The following is a 14,160-nucleotide window of genomic DNA, read 5'->3' on the forward strand; positions in this document are numbered from 1 at the left end:
TCTCCTCTCTCTCAAGAAATACATATAATATAACAAATTTAAATCCTCTCAAAATGGATTATTGGGCTAAATTTAATAACCAAAGTAAATAACATCTTTTCAAAATAGGGTAAACATTACCTTAGATTAGGTAAGATATTTTCAGGATCTAGTAAGCATTAACCTCTGAATCTGATGGCTGGCAGCTTTCAAGGTCTGCCCCTTTCTCTTCCCTTGCCCACATCTGGTGAGCTAACACGAAAGCTTGGCTACTCATATTTTCACACTGGTTAGAAATTTAAACCACACACATCCCAACTTCCACAATAAAATTCTCACTCCAGCCCCCAAAGCCTACCACCATAAAACCCCAAGTCTGTCACCCCTTGCCCTTGCTCTCTCAACCCATTTTTAGATTTTCTTGGGAGCCTAGCCTTCTTTTCCCCAAAGGCTTCATTATATGAGTAATAAAACTTTTCATTCCCTCTTACGGTGTATGCGTGATTAATTTCTGTATCTGATCCAGATTTTGGTGGAGAATTTCAAGTTTCTCCAGGGGGTGGCAATAACAGCATCTTCCTTCCCATCCTTTGGGGTGCTAAATATTGATTTATACCTCAATTAATCCTGTAATACTCATATGCTAGCATCTTTGCCTTTAAATCTAATATTTACCAAATGTACTTAAAGAGCATTACTGTACCAACTAATCCTTTCTACAACGTTCACAACTGGATAGTCATGTCAGTCTTGGTAGTCTTGTGGTTTGTATTTATTTATTTCAGAAGAAGCCTACACCCTTTAAGTTCACATCTACCTACTTCCCCGTTCATTAGATAATTTGCACTGACAAGATGGATCATATTGTTCCTCCTCATGCCTTCCTTGACAAACCTTCATCGCTTTAGACATTTCAAAATTAAAACACAGTGGCATATCAGGGATGCGATACTCTGCCAGGCAATCCTACAGGGGGAGGATCCCGATTCAAGTCTGGACACCTCTTTTAGTACACTGGGCTCCACTGATTGTGCATAATCTGGGGCTGATTAAGCTGGGGTGGATCATGGCATCATGACCCTGTTAGCGGGGTGCTGTCTCCCTCTTTCTTGCTAATTCATGGGAGAAATAAATTTTTTTAAAAAGGGACCAGCAGTTAGCATAATGTTGCTGGACTCCCATGTAGTCCACCACGGTTCAAGTCCCGGACCTGGTGGCTTAAACTCACGCTGAGTGCGTGTGCGTGCATGCCCAAGATCCCTAGAGGAGAATGGAGGAGAAGCAATTGCGGCATGGCCATCCTCCCTTAGGAGGTGATTTCTCACTTTCTGTCTCTCTGTCTCTCTCTTTCTGATGAGCACATGTGCCTTATAGCATGTGTGCACAGGCCCGGTGCCTATTGCGAAAACCCTCCCCAAAAAAAAAAAAAAAAAAAAAAAAAGAAATGAAGCTCAGATTCATATGATACTTTGAGGATAGACCTAAGAATAGATACTTAAATACCTGATTTCTATTGTCATTTCAAATCAAGGTGCAATTGCCATTGGGAATTGACATCCTCTGTATTGTAGAATCTACTCACATAGTCATTTTAAAGAGATAAACAGACTTAAGCTTCTAGAAACACCACTTGTGGGATTCCATATGAATTATACTTCCCTTGAAGTGCAAAAGAGGTCCACCTTCCCAGAATATCTGCCATTCAAATACAAACTAAAGAAGAACTTGTGCTAAATTAAAGGAGTATTGCTTTAGAACCCCAAGTGAGTAACTCATCTACAGCAAAACCAAAAGTCAAAATGTACATTGCCAAAATCGCAAAGTATACAATTTTGGTAAAACTTCCAAAACAGTCATAATTATTGACTGTGAGTTAATAACTAAATCTTAGCCATCAGTGGGGCACTCAGGTAGTTGCACTTTTATTGAAAACTTACGAAAATGCCAGACTAACACTCAAAGCAAGAAATCTCTGAGAAATCAAATAAAAGCCCTGAGCAAAGACCTTGTCTCCTCTCTTCACCCACCTTTCCCATCCCCTTCCAGACATACAGTGTGGAAGCCCAGCTTCCTACGCCGACTGCATCATGGCACTATCTTCAGAACCTTCCCTCTTTGGGGGTCACTCTTTTTCCAGCCCAACCCTGTAGCTACTAACTTGAGATGACAGCTTTTTCCATTTTTCAAAAAAATTTAAGCATATAAGGCTTGATTATGCTATTTCATTTTTTCCTAATTAATCCCCGCTGTCTGCAAGAATTCATTGGCCTCAGAAGTAACATTGCAAAGGTTAATATAAACATCAAGCACTGGAGCAACTTGATAACTAGCATGGCTCATGTCTAAAGGAATAAAAAATATATATGGGTTTAAGCTTCTGTGAACATCTTGGATAGTTAAAAAATGAGTTAGAGGGGTTAGCAGATGGCATGGTGGTTAAAGGAGCTGGACTCACAGATGGCCGACCGCGGTTCAAGTCCTGGACCTGGTGGCTTTCTTTCTCACTTTCCCTCTCTCTCTCTCTCACTTGCTCTGTCCCTCTCTGGTCTAATTTAAATAAATAAATAAATAAACTTAAAAATATTCTTTTAAAAACTGAATTTGAAAGCTTGTGCTTGCCTAGTTAATACTCAATATCAAAGACAATACACAGCCTCGGGACTGCAGACAGAACTACTTTTGCTGTAGGATACAGTACTATTCCACAGAAGTCACTGTATTGATTTGATTTGATTTTTAAATCAGGGTTCTTCATGTCTACTTAAGGCCAAAATATCTACCTAACTTATCACTGAGTTAGAATTTTAGCTAGGAGAGAATTTTGAGGGCTTCTTATGCAAGCCTATGATTTTATGGAATGGAGAACCAAGGCCTACAGGGATTAAGTGGTTTATTAAAGGCAATAAAGTTACTTAGGACAATATTAGATTAAAGCCCAGATTTTATGACTCATGATGCTGCTTCTTTAACAGTGATCCTTTGTTTTTGTCTGCCTCAAACCCATCCTTTCAATCACGTCTAGTAACACACCCTGATTTTCCTTAGGAAACAATTAATATCATCCCTTTTCATCAAGTGGATCAGGTAGAGATGACCCCCCACCCCCACCCCAGCTCCAAGGGATGGCATGTAACCTAGTTCAGGCCAGTAAGAGTCCAAGAAATGACGTTCTAGGACTATGTTTCTGGTTCAACTAGAGATATTCTCCCTACTAGTAGATTGTAAACCTGGTTCTATGAGCAGCCATCTTGTTACCTTGAGGGGCAAGCCTGCCTTAGAACTGAGTCAGTATAAAAGAAAACAAATAGAACAAGATTGAGCCTTATTGGTAGCAGTAAAGCACCTAGATTTTGCAGACCGTAAAGAACCTTAGTGAGAGTCAGGCTTCTTTGTGATTGAAGTCCTGAGTTACACACCTTTCTAGTATACCATATGCAATTTGGTTTTATAATAATGGAAGGAAAGCCTATCCCAAACCCATCAGAAGCATTCTCTAGTGCAGGAGAAAGATTTTTTTTCTTTTTAATGGTATGCTTTGATATGAGATAAAGCTTTAGAAAATTATACTCTACTTGTCCTAGCTGTGAAGGAAATGGTATGTAATGAGCACTAGACTAAATGGAATGCAAGAAGCAGGCTCAGTATCAGTTTCTCTACACCAAGGAATTGGAAAAGGGGGAAATGAAAACTAAAGAATATAATATGAAAAAATGTTTTTAATCTTTCTATGGAGCATTCTAATTTTTTTTCCTTTTTTTTTCTTTTTTTCCTTTCCTTTTATTTTTGTTTTGTTTTGTTTTTTGAGAGGTTTTTGCTATAGGGCGTGTGCACTCACCAGAAAGACAGAGAGACACAGAGAGATAGAAAGCGAGAAACCACCCCCCAGGGAGGATGGCCCCACCACAATCCCTTCTCCTCCATTCTTCTCTCGGGATCTTGGGCATGCATGCACATGTGCCTGGTGTGAGTTTAAGCTACCAGGTCCAGGACTCAAACCACAGTTTGACTCCAGGGTAGTCCCACGACATAGCCATTACACTAACTGCTGGTCCCCTCTAATTTATTTTTCAAAATTTATAAATACAAAGACGAAGGAAGTGGATTAGGTGTCACTTAGGGACTAGAGGGGTTGGAAAGTTTGGGTTGGATAGCTAAAGGATATGGGGTTTCTTTCTGAGGTGATAAAAATATTCTAAAATTGAGGACCAGCAGTTGGCATAATGGCTATGTCACTGGACTCCCATGTAGCTGATCGTGGTTCCAATCCCAGACTCAGTGGCTTAAATTCACACCAGGTGTGTGTGCATGTGTGCCCAAGATTCCGAGAGGAGAATGGAGGAGAAGGGATTGCGGTGTGGCTATCCCCCCGGGGAGGGTGATTTCTAGATTTCTGTCTCTCTGTCTCTCTCTGTCTTTCTGGCCAGCACACGTGCCTGATAGCAATAAACGTCTACAAAAAAAAGTTCTAAAATTTGTTGTGGAAATGTTCACAAAATTCTGAATATGCTAAAACTATTGAATTTTACACTTTAAATGGGAAAATTGTATGACATGCTATCTATATGTGTATTTAACTTATCAAAAAAAAAAACTAAAAAGAAAAATGCAGGAATCTAGGGATTATACTATTTTTTTTCACAGACCACACAAAATTGTTCTCTTTTTCAAATGGTAATGATAGTATAAAATCTTCTACAAAAATAAAGAAAGATAATTTGGTCTTCATTCTAGGAGAGTTGGTCAACTATGTTTTGGTTATTCGGCTGGATGGTGGTGCAATGGTAAAATGCAATGCTCTGTGAGGCTGGCCTGCGTAAGAGTCGTCTAGGTTCATGTGCAGAGACCTTTCTGAGGATACCAGGCACCTGGTATCAGGGCTTACTTAAGCTGGGTGTGGGCTGCAGAATCAGCACCCTGCTGGGGGTGCTGTCTATCTCTTGCTCTTTTTCACTCATAGAAAGAATAAAGATCTAAAAGAAATTTCGATTCCTTATAGTAAGGATTTTTGCTTATTTGCCTCATCAGTAATGGGCCATCTGTAAATTTCTCACTAAAACGATGTTTATAGTTGTATTATGGGGTTGTAGAGAAGGATAGGGGTACAGATGGTCATGTAAGCTGATTCATGGTGTCTGTATCACAGAGCAAAATCTGATTAATTCATATTTTTCTTCTTGGGGCAAAAGATTGTCTCTAGGTAAGGTCTACCAATGTCAAGTTGTAGAGACATGAAGGTTGCCTTGGATGGAACCATCAAGGATTCTGGAAAAGTGTTCAACATCTCCAGCACATGGCTATGGCTACTGCATCATTCTGTAATGTTTGGGGAGAATGTTTGGAGGTTTGGAAAGGACCAGTACAAGCAAAGGTTTATGACTTTTAGCTTCATGGAAAACTGCCTTGACAGATTCCTTACCCATGGCCTGAGGACTGGCATTTATCTAGACTAATTACAAGGATCCTGAAGGGAAAGTAAAGGATGGGAAGGCAGAGAAGATCTAGCTGTCAAGGCTTGCATTATGAGGAAGTTCATGGTTGAACTCAGACATGCTGAACTGAAACGGCTAGTGTGCTTCCCATACACTGATCATTTTGAGACATCAGGAAAAAGGAAAGCCAAAAAATAGAAAGTCAGGTCAATGTCATAAGTGGTTTAGCAATCACAAGCAAACTTGAGCAACAATCAAATACCATTATGTGAATTTCCCACAACCATAGGTCAATTTCCCGTATTTCCTTTCCAAGGCAGCATGGAAAGTGGCCATGTTTTTTCACGTGGCATTTCCATAATGAAAAGGACAGTTGTCAAGCACTGTTTGGAAAATATTTGGGAAAGGATCGTCAAATACTAATTCTAGAGGGTAACTGGATCAAAGATGCAATTGCTTGTTGAATGGAGCTCTGAAAGGCCTTTGAGTATAGACCTAGGCAGCCAGAGACTCCAAGAATTGTAAGCTAAATGTGAGAATCTTAACTCTAAGGAGGGGCAGCTCATATCCTCAACTCTCAAATAATAAAATTAAGTACAAACAAAAAGCTCCGAGTTAGATCTGTGGTAAATGGAAAGAGAATTTTCATATGGGTTGGAAAGTGTTCCCACATGGAAGTTTCTACCACATCTGACAGGAGAGTAAGCCTCCTTTGAAGCCCTTTTCATAGCTTCTCAAAGGTACTATCGACTTACATCTTCCTTTTCTCTGGGACATGAAGTTTCCTACCTATTCCCCAACACTAAGACACCACAAACTTTTATTTTTTTCCTAATTGCCAACAACCCAGCCTGCTGCCTGGGAGTATAAACATATCTTCATAATCCTAAAAGTAAATACTGTTAATACAAAAGGATAATTGAAGTAAATCCACTATGCTATGCTGACCTTGATGAAGTTTTCTTTTCTTCTAAAGAAAAGATACCTTAACAGACTAATGGTAGTAACTTAAGCAAAAATCTCTAAAATTTCTGCCCCCAGAGTTTATCTTTTTTTTTTTTTTGAGAGGTTTTCGCTATAGGGCGCGTGCGCTCGCCAGACAGACAGAGAGAGACATAGAGACAGAAAGCGAGAAATCACCCCCCAGGGGGGATGGTCACGCCACAATCCCTTCTCCTCCATTCTCCTCTCGGGATCTTGGGCACGCACGCACACGCGCCCGGCGTAAGATTTAAGCCACCGGGTCCGAGACGCGAACCGCGGTCGACTACGTGGGAGTCCAGCGACATAGCCATTACGCTAACTGCTGGTTCCAACCCCCAGAGTTTATCTTTAGAGAACAAAAATACCTTTAGAGAAAAGATGAAAAAAATAAAATCACTAATTATGAAGCACCTAAGCCCTATGTGAGCTAACTGTATTAGAAAAGTCTACTTGAGTAACTTGGGCTAGATCAAAGTTCCATGACTTTAGCTTCATTCACAACTCTGTACTGATGCCTCTGCACAACACTGTCAAAGCCCAGAATCAGTAAAGTATGAAGCCTTGAGTCAGTCAGGTGTGACTTTTTTGACCAGAGATCACTGTGTATCATTAACAATGAAAATACTGCAGCTAGAAATAGCTAGTTGATGGATCATGTGAGTATCATTTGAAGAACTTAGCAATCACATTGAATAACCTCCATATTATATAATAGGTAAATTTCCCAGAAAAAGTAACTAGTCATGTAGATGTTATAAGATGGAGACACTGACTGGACAGTATTATGTGGAGCGCCCCCGCCCATGGCCCTCAGCGCCTATTTCAAAATGGTGCTCAACGGAAGCCCGCTGAGTGCTCAAAGCAGTAAACAACTTTAAGGAAGTAGGGCAGTGGGGAGCGTGGAGAGCACAAGAACACCGCATGCAACCAATCCTCTTTCGAAGACTGGCTTCCATGCACGTGGACAAAGATCTGATTGGCTAGGGGCCCTTTATAAGGCCCCCGGGAAAGGGAAAGAAAGAAGAACTTCTGTAACATAGCCTGGGGAAATAAAGTGCTGAAGAGAAGACCGTCTTCGGAGTCGTCAGTTGTGCGACAGTATTACATTTTTTTTAAGAGAGAAATTTATGCTATAGGGCATGTGTGCTCACCGGAGAGACAGAGAGAGACAGAAAGAGAGAGATCACCCCCAAGGAGGATGGCCACACCACGATCCTTTCTCCTTCATTCTCCTCTTGAATTATGGGCACACACACACACACACACACACACACACATACACACACACACATCCGATGTGTTTTAAGCCACTGGGTCTGGGACTTGAACCATGGTTAACTATGTGACAGTCCAACACCTTAATCACTATACCACCTGCTGGCCCCCAGTGTTACACTTCTTGTATTTCAGAGTAGTTTTTATCCCCAAGTTACTGGAAAGGTGAAAGAAAATTTTATTATAGAATTATTGCTGATGGGTGAAAACATCATTCAAATAATTCCAAATATCAACAGCTCATGTCTCAAACCACTGAATACCAACATAAGGATACAAATGAAGAACCTATATTCAGAAATATTCTGTTTACTGGTAAAAGTGAAGCTGATAATATGGCAAGGCTACCTGTCTCCCTCTGTAAACGAAGAGCTTAAGTCTATTATTTGCTGACTCTTTGGCTTACAAGAAAACTAATAATGACTCAGCACTATCATTATATATCAAGTGTGTATAATTTTCTGCCCAATGTTGTAACCCAGTAAGGTCATTGCAGTCTAACAGAGGGAGCAATTCAGTGCAATTAGGCATTGTACAAATGTGGACATTTTCACAAATGTGAAAAAATTCATTTTATCCTATCGCCTAGTGATTAACGAGAGCCAGATTCCAATGACTGTGGCTCAAATCCCACTCTGTCAGCATGAAAACCATTCTAGGCACTTATTCATATGTGCCCAGAATCCCAACTAGAATAGAATATTGTGGCATGACCACGCTCCATTAAGGGGTATTCTTTTATTCTTTTTCTCTGCCTCTCTATCTTTAGAAAACTCAAACATTCTCTGGAAATTGGTGGAAAAAATTGCAAAATGCAATAGCATCAGTTATGCTTGGGTAGTAAGGGAGAAATCTCCAAAAGCTCCTGGAGGATATGAACAACATAATTTACTTGGTTGGGTTTATAATCAAGCATACAAGAGAGGAGATTAGGAGAGTGACCTAGCAGTTAATTAACAACATATGCATGCGGTGGTCACCATTCAGCCCAGGTGAAGACCCTGAATAAGAGACTAAAAAGAAGGAGAATGGTTTATGCCTGGTACTGCAAATATTTCAGACATGGAAGATAATAAACCTGTCATAATCATAAGTCCCAAAAAGCTACCTCCACAAAAGTTTTTGTTTTAGTTTTAGGTTTTGTTTTGTTTTGTTTAGTTTTTGACATCTGCCTCCTTGACTAAATCACCCAGGTACTCTTTACCTCTCCTTGAAGTCCTACAGACTTCATTTGTGCTTCTCTTATATGACCTATTGTAGGGGTATTGCTGTTACTAAGCTAAACATTCCTTGTTGGCAGAACCTCGCCCCCATAAACTCCCTCTCTGTTTCATACATGGCGAACAGAGGAATGGACTGAAGAAGTGTGGCACATATACACTATGGAATACTACTCAGCCGTTTAATAATGAGACCTTGGCATTTGATAGACAGTGGATGAATATGGAAGATTAATGTTGAGTGAAGCAAGTCAGACTGAAAGAGAAGTGTGTCCCCACTTAATATATGCCAAATGTCTGCACTCTATGGCAGAAACTGAAAGACTGGAAGGTATAAGGCATGGAGAGCAACTGTGGACACTAGAGACAGTGTGGGAGGAGGATAGGCAATGGGAGGGTGAGTGGAAGGGAGAGAATCAAGGGGGGAAAACCCACAACATTTAACAGACACAGAAGTGGAAAATTATCTGTTGATGATGATGCATATGGTAAATCTTTGACTGGACTAATATGCAGTGTATTTGTGCTGAGAAGATTGATTTTGTATGCTGTGTAAAGATATACAGTGATTTGGGACCAGCAGTTAGTGTAATGGCTATGTCGCTGGACTCTCATGAAGTCGACCGTGGTTTGAGTCCCGGACGCGGTGGCGTAAAATTCACACCCGGCATGTGTGCATGTGTGCCCAAGATCCCGAGAGGAGAATGGAGGAGAAGGGATTGTGGCGTGGCCATCCCCCCTGGGGGGTGATTTCTCTCTCTGTCTCTCTCTGTCTCTCTGGCCAGCACACGCGTCCTATAGCAAAAACAAAAACAAAAAACAAACAAAAAAAGATATATAGTGATTTAATGTAAAAAAGAAAGGAAAAAATGATTAAACTGAGCAGTCTTAGAACCAGGGGAGTCACTAAGAGTAAAGAGATCAATCATAACATCAAACTTCTCTAATCCCTTACTTCATTTCTCTAGAGGAAAACCACAATCATGCCTTTTCAGTGCCAGTCCACATCACAGACCATTACAGTTTCTGGGTACTTGTTTTTTTGTTTTGTTTTGTTTTGTTTTTGATAGAGGTTTTTGCCTTAGGGCACATGTGTGTAACTGAGAGAGAGACAGTGAGAAGGAAAGTGAGCAATCACCCCACCCCCCAGGAGGATGGCCATGCTGAATCCTCTCTCCTCCATTCTTTTCCCTGGATCCTGGCACACACAAATGCACCTGGTAGGAATTTCAAGCCACCAGATCTGGGACTCAAACCACAGTTGCAGTTTCTATTCTTAATGAGACCTGTGTGACTGAAAATCTTGTATCTTCCTGCAGTTTCTGATATAAAAAACCTTCGCCACAAGTCCCTCCCTCTATTCTGCTCTTTTTTGTCATCCTAGCCAGGTTGAACCATATCACTGGGTCGTCAGAAAAGTCGTATTTTTCTATGTTTTTCTATGCAAAAATGCATCATGACTTCTGACAACCCAATATGTCATACTTTGAAGAAAAATAAGAATACCAGCTGGAAACTCTCCTATCTTGCTGGTTTTCTCATTCCTCGATGTGCAAAGATGGTCACAGTTATGTCAGTGTGTTACCGTGAAAACACACATCTTAGATCTGTGGCAGCAAACATGACAGCTGGTGACTCTAGTCATTTCTCTCTGGGTCCTCTTCTGTATCTTTCAGGCCCACATAAAATCCCAGCCAGGAACTGAGTATGGAGGGGTTGCTTATGAGTTCATTTCTGTGAAACTTTTCTACTCCACAGTCCCAACCAAAACTTCCTTGGAACTGTTATGTTAGAAATACTTTCTCCGTGTTCCTCCTTCTTTTTCCTTCATTTTCATAAACGGGGGTCTGAAGGATTTCCCACTTTCACTTGCTCCCTCCTCTTTATCCTTCATAAGTATTTTCCCCAATAAATTTCTTACGTATCTAATCACATCTTCTTGGAGAACCTGAACCAAAATTCTTTTATCACAAAAGAACAGGTTTTCCCTTTCCCTTTTGTAATGAATTACTACACCCATGACTTGCTTGGCCTCCATCTTCCCTCACTGTGCTTCTTTCCCTCGGGCCTTCACATAAGCTCAAAAAGCCACTCTGGAAAAAATAAAAAGTGAGTCTCACAACTGCCACCTCTTTCCATATCATATCATTCAGCCTTTTCTTTCTTTCTTTTTTTTTTTTTTGTGGAGAGGTTTTTTTGTTTGTTTGTTTTTTGCTATAGGGCGCGTGTGCTCACCAGACAGACAGAGACAGAGAGACAGAAAGTGAGAAATCACCCCCCAGGGGGGATGGCCACACCACAATCCCTTCTCCTCCATTCTCCTCTGGGTTTCTTGGAGACACACACACACGCGCCTGGCATGAGTTTTAAGCCACCGGGTCCGGGATGCGAACCATGGTCAACTGCATGGGAGTCCAGCGACATAGCCATTACGCTAACTGCTGGTCCCTCATTCCGTCTTTTCTTTCTCTCCTTTATTCTTTAATCAACTAAAATGTGCTCTGCCCATTCTATTGTTGAAACTTTTTATCCTAAAATCACTGATGACCTAATATCCAGAATCAATGGGCAGTTTTTGATCCTTACCTTGCTAGATTCCCATGCTCTACTCAATATTACTGATCATGCCCTTCTCTCTCCATGAGTCTTTCTTTTTCTTTCCTTTTCTTTTTTTCTTGAGAGATTTTTGCTACAGGCCACATGTACTCAACAGAGAGACAGAGACAGAGAAAGTGATAAATCACCCCCCACGAGGTTGGCCACACCACAATCCCTTCTCCATTCTCATCTTTGGGCATATCCACACACACTCACCCTGAATGAGTTTTAAGCTGCTGGGTACAGGACTCAAACTATGGTCAACTATGTGGGAGTCCAGAGACATAACCATTATGCCATCTGCTGGTCCCCATGGAACATTTCTTTTTTCCTCATGACACTGAATGCTATTTGTCTTCTTCCTACTCTCTGGCAGTATTTCTCTACCTCCTTCACTGGAGTCAAGTACAATCACCCAACTTCCAAGCACAATCTTCTCTTGACAATTCCTATTCTGCTCAATGCACTTTTTCTGAGGGATTAAATCCACCCCATGTTTTTAACCATCTGGATGTTGATATTACTAAAGCTAAATATTAACGCGGCTGGGAACACTTAGAGCTAAATGATTATAAAATGGGTATCAGATGATCATCTCAAAGTTGGTATGTCCAGGGACTAGCAGTTAGCTTAATGGCTATGTCACTGGACTCCCATGTAGTTGACTGTGGTTCGAGTCCCGGACCCAGTGGTTTAAACTCACGCTGGGTGCGTGTGCTTGTGTGCCCAAGATCCCAAGAGGAGAATGAGGAGAAGGGATTGTGGCGTGGCCATCCCCCCTGGGGAGTGATTTCTCACTTTCTGTCTCTCTGTCTTTCTCTGTCTTTCTGGTGAACTCACGTGCCATATAGCAAAAAACAAAAAACTTCTCAAAAAAAAAAAAAAAGTTGGTACGTCCACATCTGAAGCTATTCTTTCTCCCTTCCCTTCGTGAGCTCTTATCCTTGGTTCTTATCTCAGGTATCAGCAGTATGAAGAGATACATATGACGGCACCCTAATTTCTTCCTACTAAAAGTTTGAGAGTACATGGCTAGTTGTTTTCTTTTACATAAAATGCTGGGCTCAATTCTCTACATCTCATTATTGGGTGATGATTAGATATCTAGAGTTGTCTATATATAAAGGATGAAACGATCAGAGAGATGCTGGCAAGAAAATCAGAAAAGTATAAAGCTAGGTATAATAAAATTTAAAATTGGGAAGACGGCTTTGTTACACTTCTACCATTAGACAGATATAAAAGTACTATCTCCGATTTACAGGTATATAGCTGGGACCCAGAATAATAATCTCACAGCCACTGTAAAGGGAAACCGAGACTCAGGAGTCTGTGCACTTCCTACTACACTGATAGAGTAAATGCAAGAAAGGCCACGTCTTGCTGCAAAGTTTACCCCCGCACTAGAGGACACAGGGACATCCTTCACAGAGTTCTTTCTTACTCCCAGCATCTCTCAGCACAAGGATTAATTTCAAATACCATCTGACAGCACCAAAGGGCAATTTAATCTCTTCTGCTTTTCACCCAAAAGAAAGCAATGTTGTTATATGGACGGTAACTGACCACACTACCATCAAGTCTGAGAAGCCATTTGGGGAAAGTCATTCTTCTAGTAGCCGTGAACATCCGTGAGAATCATTTCACCTGAGCAATTTCACTGGACGCGAGAGAATCTAGGGGAAGCAGTTCTGGCTGCCTATTTTATTTTATTTTGGACCGTTTCACGAATTTGTGTGTCATCTTTGTGCAAGGGCCATGCTAATCCTCTCTGTATCATTCTGATTTTAGTATATGTGTTGGTGAAGCAAGTACCGGGCTACCTTTAAACCCAGCACAATAAACGTCAGAGAATTACACTCATGACAAAGAGTGTATATGTATATGATTCCACTGGGATATAGGAGAGCATACAGTAGTCATCACAGAATCTATTTTTAAAAGCTTACCAAATAGGAACCAGCAGTTGGTATAATGGCTATGTCACTGGATTCCAATGTAGCCAACCACAGTTCGTCCTGAACCTGGTGGCTTACACTCATGCTGGGCACACATGTGTGCCCAAGATCCCGAGAGGAGAATGGAGACGGGATTGAGGTGTGGCCATCCTCCCTGGGGGTGATTTCTCACTTTCTGTCTCTCTGTCTCTCTCTGTCTTTCTGGCAAGTGCATGCGCCCTATAGCAAAATCCTCTCCAAAAGAAAAAAGAAAAAAAGCTTACCAAATAGGGGCCAGCAGGTGGAGTGGTGGTTAAGGCGCTGGACACTTCCACATGGCCAACAATGGTTCGAGTCCTGGACCTGTTAACTTGCTTTCTCACTTTCCCTAACAGTCTCTCACTCTCTGTGTCTCTCTTGGTCAAATTAAAATAAATGAATGAATAAATAAAAGTAAATAAATAATTCTTTAAAAATAAAAAAATCTTACCAAATTAAAAAAAAAATTAAAGAAAAAAAAAAAGCTTACCATATCACAAAGTTTTGTATACTGGGAGGAATTAGGGGTTTTTTTCCCCAAGAATTATTTAATTTTATCTATTGTTATTTTAAAATTTGCTATAGGGCACATGAATGCAACAGAGAGAGGGGCTGGGGGGAAAGTGAGAAAGCAAGCCACCTGGTCTGAGACTCAAGCCACAATTGACCATGTTGGAGTCCAGCACCTTAACTACCACA

The 14,160-nt window shown here is 40.9% G+C and overlaps 1 non-coding gene across 1 annotated transcript; it reads right to left on the reverse strand.

Moving 5' to 3' along the window:
- Positions 1-13,193: 13,193 nt before the first annotated feature.
- Positions 13,194-13,300, reverse strand: LOC114004750 (U6 spliceosomal RNA). Its single transcript, XR_003546820.1, has one exon. It is a non-coding gene; the product is annotated as a U6 spliceosomal RNA (small nuclear RNA).
- Between the last annotated feature and the right edge of the window lie 860 nt (positions 13,301-14,160).

The sequence above is a fragment of the Tupaia chinensis genome, unplaced genomic scaffold (assembly GCF_000334495.1).
Source record: "Tupaia chinensis unplaced genomic scaffold, TupChi_1.0 Scaffold139935_1, whole genome shotgun sequence".
NCBI classification, from domain to species: Eukaryota; Metazoa; Chordata; class Mammalia; order Scandentia; family Tupaiidae; genus Tupaia; species Tupaia belangeri.